This window comes from Chenopodium quinoa, unplaced genomic scaffold (assembly GCF_001683475.1).
Source record: "Chenopodium quinoa cultivar QQ74 unplaced genomic scaffold, ASM168347v1, whole genome shotgun sequence".
NCBI lineage: Eukaryota > Viridiplantae > Streptophyta > Magnoliopsida > Caryophyllales > Amaranthaceae > Chenopodium > Chenopodium quinoa.
The window spans coordinates 5,983,783-5,992,612 of record NW_018742204.1 but is presented as its reverse complement, the minus strand read 5'-3'; the positions used below and the strand labels follow the sequence as shown (position 1 = coordinate 5,992,612).

Below are 8,830 nucleotides of genomic sequence, written 5' to 3'. Positions count from 1 at the left end.
AAGCCCCATCCAACTACACCACTATTGGACCCATATCATGGACCAACCAAACTGGATTGGCTGTTTTCTTAAAATAAAGTTTTCAAAAACAGAGAGAAGAGAAAAGAATTAAAACTTTCCGCAACACCAGACCTTTCCACACTTTCGTTTAATTCGATTATGATTCGACGTGAAAGGTACTCATCACTGGGTTTGGTTTTGGGGAGACACAAATGGGAGTCTACACCTACTGATGTGTACACACTTCCACACCCATATTGATGTCCACACCTTTCCACAAATGGGTGTCTACACCTACTGATGTGTACACACTTCCAAGAACACCCATATTTGAGCAACACTTGTTGAACCTTCCCACACATTTCATCATTCATTGTTTTAGAATTTGGAACAACCCTACACCCACTGGAGATTCCTAGTACCCACCGAACTTGGTTCTTTGATAAGGGGAACACCCGCCCATCTGGGCAATAAAGGTTTTGTTCAACGGGTCTGTCCTAGTCATCAACCAACACGCTAGTTGCCACGGTAAATGCATGTCTGAAATTAAATGAAGAAGTCCCCCAAAACCCATTTCGTTCACCCATCTTGTTCTTCTCTCATCAAATGACTTACATAAACGCCCAAATGCCTGAATACGACAACTCATATTCGGTGGCTGATTTGCATTAATGGAAGATTTAATTAGAATGTGTTAAAATATGGATACAATTTTTTTTTCATTCATTTATTTTTCATTTTAATTTCTATTTCCCCTTAATTGATAATCGAACAATTCAGTTTTGATGCATAACAAACATAAATCATACAATTCAATCTCTTAATACATCAATATAGATAAGCAAAAATTACTCTGCATATTGCACTGGAATGCTCTTTCAGTACTACTCCCCTTGCCTTCACCTCACCTCCCTTGCTCAGGGTATCATCCTATACAAATTCATTTTCCACAATTACTAACCCACATCTCAACACGCAGGCAATTATCGATTTCAAGCCAAATGTAACATGATTTTTTTACCTTGAATAACGCAGGAGGTAATTCAATTATGTTTATTTGTAAATCCTCCACACGGTTTCTGTATATTTTACTCCATTAAGTATCCAACTCAAACAATTATATAGCGTCAATCAACTACCAGAACTTGAAACAATGTACAATTACCGATAAATTAACTACGTTTTTCAACCACAACCACACATAAATAATAATCTCACAACCTCATACAACCATTACCTCACCGGATTTCCTGTCCTGCAATTCCCTAATTCGCTTACCCATTGAATGTATCCACAGATGACCTACATAAGAAAACAATCAACATAAATAATTTATTGTATACAGTCGCAATTTTCGTAAATCTGCATTTATACCTTGCTTCACGAGACCATACCTGAAGAAATTTACGAATCCCCTGCTATCGTCTGCCCAGTCCCTACCGCAAGAAGCTGTGATATATCAATTTTTGAAGCAGAAGTTATTTTATCTTTATTTTATTTTATCTCTTGTTATTACCCTCGTGTTTTTGTTGTAGGTCGTTTTGCGTATTCCGGGTTTCAAAGTCATATTCGAGTTCAAGGTTCGAGGTTCGAGGCACAAAATTTGAGCTAAGCAAGCTGCTACCCCTTGCTGCTCATTCAGCTGCCTCTTATCCTTCACCACCGCACACCTTACCCTACACCACAACTCAACCTCATCTCTCACTCCCTAGCTCCTCACTTGCTATCACCAACCTCCTCTGCTCCCCTGCTTTCCTCAACAACACCAATAGCAATAGCAGCAAATCTGCACACTCACCCATTTTGACCACCATCCATCCAATAACAACAACAGCAACGCAACTAACCCCACACCCAGACCACCTGCAATCACAAACTGCAACTACTATAGCAGTAGCCCGCAGCACCTAATGCGCCTCCCATTACGCCACCAATCCCAGCCAACTCGCAAGCCACCGAACTCAACCGCAACAAACACGTAAACAGCCCACAGCCTGTGCTACCTCACGCAGCTCCCAGCCCACCAATAACACCACCGTCCACCTCCAACTGCACCTAGCAGCTTCTCCATTCCCTCACCGCAGCTGCAACCACCCAACTTCACCGTAACACCCGCAACAACAACTCTAATCACCCTTACCCAAGCCACATCGCAAGACAATTCGCAACCACCAATTGCCCGCAATTGCAGCAACAACAAAACAAAGCAGCGAATTCCGGCTACCACTCTTCACCATTTGCAAACAATCGAACCTCAATCAAGGTCCAATTTGATTGAAGCTATTCGCAGCCGCGCAGCCCTGTCAGAAGGCGCGCAAATGGAGTCCAAATTCAGATTGTAGGCAGTAAGTTTGCGCGACCTCTTTGCGGGCGCGCAAATGTGGGTTCAATCACGAGCTTCTCACTTGATTTTAATGAAAAACGGATGGCCACAATTTGATGCTCGATTATAGTTGATGATGATGAATGGTGGGGATTTGATGACGATGTTTGATGATGGAGTTTGATGGTGAGTGAAGCAGGGGATCGTTCCCCTTTGAAGCAGCTTAAAAATCGAAGAAGAAGAGATTGGTGGTCTTATGGTTTGGTGGGGATTGATTGTTTTATTATTTTAATTTCTTTTTCCTTTTATTTTTCTTTCTTTAGTTTTCTTTTGTTTATTTTATTTTCATTGAGCGATTTCCCTCAATAATGTTAAAACAAAAACAAATTCCCACTATACACCCATTATAAAACAAATTCCCAAAATATTGTCTATTTAGGATTCGTATTTGGTTTGGATAAAACCGCTAGCAATATTAGCTGTTTTGGTTTTTTTTTTTTTTTAAAAAAAAAAAAGCAAAGAGATCCGTTATTAATGAAATTAGGTCTCTTTGAACTTAACAGTAGTAATGTGGGCGTTCTCTTTCCTAGTATTGGCTAAGACATGGTTTTAGAAAAGAGACCTCCTTTTTTATTGTCAGGTCTGTTTGCCTCTTTACTTTTTTTAAAAAAAGTAAAAGGAAGAAAAGAGTCATGTTTATTGAAATAGGCGGTCTCTTTTCTGAAACCGTTAATGACAGTAGCGGTTTTAAAGCTATAACCGCTATTGTCATTAGCGGTTTTAAGGTGAAAAAAATCACACTCAACACCGATCCTACATGGACGATATATAAGGAATTAGTTTCCAAATCGATGCATAAAGGGAATTTATTTTTATTCTAGCATTATTGCGGGAAATTGCTCTATTTTCATTCTTTTTAGTTTACTTATTTTATTTCCCTTTCTTTTATTTTTAGTCTATTTTCCTAGCTTTGTATAAATACCCATTTTTTGAGTAATTAGGGGGAGGAGATTATTATGCTATTTTCTTAATTAGTTTAGGAGAGTTTCTCTCTCTTAGGGTTAGATTAGATAATTTTAGAGGGAGAAAGTAGATTGTTACTCAAATTTCCTTATGGTATTAAACTTTGCTCAAGTTTGATCTTCAATCAAGCAAGACTTCAAGTTTTCATCTTTCATTAATCCTTTCTTTAGTAATCTCTAATCCTTTCCTTTAGTTTTATTTATTTGCTTTATTGTTGCTTATTTTTATTAATCTTTTTAGTTCATCTAGTTATTATTGTTTTCATTTTTTTTATCATGTTTTGTTTTGAGTTTCTTGAGTTTGTTTCTAGTTTTGATATTATATTTAATCTCCTTTCTCTAGGCTAATCTTTTAGCTAGGGGAAGGGGGTGGAAAATATGAGTTGATATTGGATGAATGATGATGGTTGGATTGAACTCATGCCATAAATTGATGAAAGACATGATTTTTGTTAGCTTGAGATTATTGTTGCACTCTATTCAATGTTTCTAGTTTAAATGCATGAAAGTGATTTGAACTAGATTCAGATCATCTCTATTTTAAAGACTGCATGAGAATGAGTTATTAAAGTGGAGTTTTTATGGATTGTGTTTCCTTATTCTCTTAATTTGATTGTAACTAATAGGATGCATGAGAATGATCCTTATTAGTATAGACCTTTTTCATTGATTTGCTTAGACTATTGCATGAGAATGAATTGTTTAGGTAGAATCTTGTGTTCTTTGGCATGTTCATCATGATAACCATTATTGTTCCCCTCTTCCTAATCATGTTTGACACCCCCGTATCCGGTATCCCTAGCGTCGTTCTCTCTTGATTTTAATCATCATTACCTTTGCTTATTTGTAGTTTTAGTGCTCTTTATTCAAAATTCAACAAAAATATTCCCCTTTTTACTCTTGCATTAGTGAAAATTGATGTTGAATGAGTGAGCTTCCTTAGTGGTTCGACCCTTTACTTGCCCCTATACTTGTATTGGGGTAGTTAGGTATATAAATGATTAATATCATTAAGGTAGTAGTTTAATGACCTATTCAACCCTCGATCAAATTTTGGCGCCGTTGCCGGCGAAGCAGCTTGTTTAACATTTATTTTTGCTATTGTTAGAGTCATTTTATTTGCTTTCCTTTCTTTTTGTTTTGCTTGTTTAATCCTACTTGTAATTGCTAATCGTGTGCTTAGCTTTGTTGTATTCAAAGAGATATGGCAAGACAAGAGGATGACCTTCTTTTTAGGGAGTTTGGAAACCCGAAAATCTATGAGCTCACGAGTGGTATACTTCTCCCGACCACCGAGACTAATTTCACAATCCATCCACAATATGCTAGGATGGTGCAAATTGAGAAATTTTCCGGAGATGCAAGTGAAGACCTCATTGAGCATTTGGACCGATTCCTTGAGTTGTGTGCAATGATGCAAGCAAATGAAGTGAGCCAAGAGTACATTCGTATGCATCTCTTTCGGTAATATCTCACCGGAAGAGCAAAGAAATGGCTCAAGCTTTTGAAGCCCAACTCTCTCACCACATGGAAGGAAGTTGCGAAGGCCTTTCTCAAGAGGTTCATTTCCGATGAGAAAACCGCAAAAATGAGGAGGAAGATAGCTTCCTTTGAGCAAGAACCGAATGAAACTCTTGGGGAAGCATGGGAAAGGTTTAAGGATTTGATTAAAGCATGTCCTCATCATGAATTAAAGCATAATTTCCTCATAAGATTCTTTTATGATTGCTTGGAGCCAATGTCAAGGACCAATCTAGATGCGGGTGTCGGTGGCCAATTGATTAAGATCCCTCAAAGCCAAGTTGAAGCTACAATTGAAGAAGTGGCTACTAGCTAATTCTTGGGGAGGTCAAAGAAGGTCCCAAGGGAAGCAAGGAGATATTTATGAGTTGGAGAAAGTCGGCCAACTTAAGCACATAGTTGAGTTCTTGAATGAAGGTCTTTCCAAGTTGAACTCAAGTGTTGGTTTGTGTTCAAAACCTTCACAAATCATTGATTTCTCATGTGCTCGTTGTGGTGGGACGGATCATGATGCATCCTATTGTAGAGAGTTCAATCTCAAGCATGGTTAAGTATTGACTTTGAGGGAAAAAGAGTTTGTAACCCAAGCTCAATCCCAACAACTTTAACAACCTCCAAGGCAAGAAATTTCCTACCCCCAAGATGGACCTCTCTTCAATCCACCAACCCAAACCTTTTCCTACCTTTCCAACCAAGTAGAGAATTCTCAAGATCAAAATCATGACATATGTCCTCAAGCGTATAAAGAAAAATCCCCACCCGCCCACACACAAACCTAAATTCTTCAACAACGTTAAATTATCACTCAACAATTCCAAGAGATCAAATCTCACAATGAAGTTGTTGATTCCCAACTAGCCAAAATTTCTTCTATCCATTTAACCACAAAACTCCCTTTACAATCATCTACTAACCCTTCACATACTTATCAACCCGAAACTTGCAAGGACGACAAGGTTGAAGATGATGTGGTTGAGAAGAAGGTTCAAGAACAAAATGAGGAGCCATTTGATTTTAGTGAACCAAACAAGTTTGAAGGCCCGGTTCCCTTTCCTTGTAGGCTAGTTGAGAATGTTGTTTTGAAGATCCCTATGACGGTGAGCGTATGTAGAGTTGATGTGGTCGATGGTGTGATGGCTAATGAGAGCTTACCACCATGTGATGATAAGATGACAATGAGGTATGATGACTTCCTTGAATTTCCCGCTTGGTTTTAAGGCTCTCTTAAGGATGGTGAGGTTTCCCTTCCTAATATTGAGGATTCCAAGATCGATCCCCCTTTTAGAAGGAAAAAAAAGAAGAGAGAAAAGAGAATAAGAAACAACAAGAAGAAGAAAAAGGAAAAGATGAGCCACCTTTGGCTCTTGATTCATCCCCTCCTTTTCCTTGTGGTGATGTGAGACCTCAAGGAGTACTAGTTCTCAAGTTTGGGGGCATCTATGATTCAATCCTCAAGTTGATGAGGGTGATTTTCTTTAATCCACCTTGAATGAGGTGAAGGGTCAAGCTAGAGACCATAAACAAGCGTTTCCGGGGAGGCAAACCGGAGGATTTCTAACCCTTTTTCTCCCCCTCCTTTCTTTTTTATTTTTGTTTTATTTCTTTGTTATCTTTTAATCTTTTCTTTTGTGCCTTGTCTTGCCTTGTAGTTTGCTTTTTAGAAGTTTGGAGCGGAGTGACATTTGGTGAACTCTATTTTATGCTCCTTTATTCTTTTAAGCCAACCTCCCGGTGAGACCTTTCTTATTTTTACTATTTTACTCTTCTTTGAGTGCTTAGTTTAGGACTAGTTTAGGAAGAATTTGAATGGTTCAAGGATGTTTGCTTTTGGTTCTATGCAACCTGGGATCGTTGATGTTGTTATCGAACGATCACTTATATGACGATTGGGACTTATTTGGATTTTATGCCTCGTTTGTGAACCTTTTTTATTTCTTCTTCTTTCTTTTGTTTTTTTTTTTCCTTTTTTTTTGTGACAAACATGACTATGGCAAGATAAAATGAATTTGTTTTGGAATTCGCTCATGCATTTGGAATTGATTGCTTTGATAATGTGCCAAAGAATGTTTTTCTTCCTAATTGATGATGGCCTACACGGTTTGAGAGTGCTTATGGTTGAGATAGAAAAATTTTAAGCTAAGGTAGCCAGTTTAAGAACTTTTGAGGACGTTTAAATCCTTAGTTATCGAAAAAGTGGTAAGATGGTGTTGCTCTCTATAGTGGATATGAACCTCTTTAGTTGGTATTTGCTTACTTCTCATTCCTTGTGAGGTTTAAATTGTTCAAGCATTCATCAATTTTGTTGAGCGACGTTTAGGATCCTTGACTAGGCATATCTTAATCCTTGTGTTGTCCTCTAACTCCCAAGATCGTGACCAAGCAATTCTAGGGGAAGAAAAGGGCACCCCTTTTCTCATTTTTCTTTATCTTCTTTTTGTTTTGTTACATATTTTGTTTTTATTTTGCATTTGCTCCTCTTGCTAACCCTTTGAGCCTATTCCCTTTCTCGATTATGAGCCACATTACAAGCCTTATGATCTTTCGTTTCCCTAACCCTTAGTTTTGTGAAGCATTTTGATTTGTGAGGTTGTTTTATGTTGTAATGAAAATGAGAAAATATTATGCTCTTTGGACCAAGCAAGAAAGTAAATTGTATATATTGTGTTTAATAAAACAAGCGCATTCAAGAAAAATCCGTCCATAATTAAAAAAGGCAAGGACAACAAATAAGAGTTTAAAATATTAAAAAAAAATAGTTTGGTTTCGTTTTCTTCCCTAGTTTAAGCATTGAGGACAATGCTTCGTTCAATCTTGGGGGGAGCGTTTCTTCGTCTTTGTTTATATCAAGTGTTGGTGTTGAGTAAGCTTGGGGGAGATGACATTATTGGTATTTTTGTTTGATGTTTGGTGATTTCTTGAGTTTGTTTTTGAGGTTTGATCACCCTTTTTCTTCACTTAGGAAATATCACAAAAATTTTCAATTTTTTACCCCGCCTTAACCCTTTGCCTTACGTTACAACCCTAGTTAAGATCCTTAGACTTTAGAGGGGTGAGGTCAAATTCTGGTGGAGGGAGATAGATTTCAACCCTATGGATAGAGTATACATAGTTAAGATGTCGGGATGACCCACTAATTCCACAAATTGAATCTTTTTCCGGTTCCTTCGTGGAATCATGAGGAGCTAACTAGGGGGTGATTTGAAGCTAGTGGAGAGAACTTGGACTGTCTTAGATGGGGCTAGGGCGGAGAATGAATTCTCTAGTTCTCTATGCTTAGCTTAGGTTTGTCTTTTTCAACCATGAGCATCTTAGAACGTGTTTTCCCTCATTGAATTGAGAAAGGTGAGTATTCTTTGGTGCATGTCTCTTCGTTTTGAGTCCAAATGGAGTATTTTCCGCCTTTGAGCTTGATTGGTTTTCCTAAATCTTGCCATATTATGTTGGTCATGGTTGTGATTGTTTTTTGTGTTTGCTTTTCTTTTCTTTTTGCTTAGCCTTGGTTTTTGTCTAGAGTTGTAGGTTAAGATCTTAGGAAACCCTCACGAGAGCACACTCGTCCTCTAGGGCGATCTAGAGGTTTAAAGGGCTTGTCTTTTGTTGCTAAAATTGACTGTGATTCCTACGAAAGTGAGTTAGTGTATATTCTTTTTATTTTAAATTTTTTTTCTTGCTTGAATAAATCATTCTCCTTATGTTGTATTTCGTGTTAATTTGCTCGAGGACGAGCAAAAGTTTAGCTTGGGAGAGTTTGATACGTGACCTTTATGTCACTTTTAGGGCATTTTTATGCTTATTTTCCGGTTTAGTTTGTAATAATTTCCCTAGTTTTATGCTTTATTTTGCTTATTTTCTTATTTTCCATTTTTTTGGTCTCTATATTTGAGCATTTTTGCATTTTATTAGTTTTTAGTTTATTTTCGTCATTTTATTTATTAATTTTTCTTTTCTCTCATTTTCTTATTTT

The 8,830-nt window shown here is 37.5% G+C and overlaps 1 long non-coding RNA gene across 1 annotated transcript; it reads right to left on the bottom strand.

Annotated features, from left to right (window-relative positions):
* Positions 1-692: 692 nt before the first annotated feature.
* On the bottom strand, positions 693-2,982 carry LOC110692042. The gene is made up of 3 exons (XR_002505380.1): positions 1,395-2,982; positions 1,238-1,302; positions 693-1,079 (listed from the first exon to the last, which is right to left on the bottom strand). It is a non-coding gene; the product is annotated as an uncharacterized LOC110692042 (long non-coding RNA).
* Positions 2,983-8,830: the final 5,848 nt, after the last annotated feature.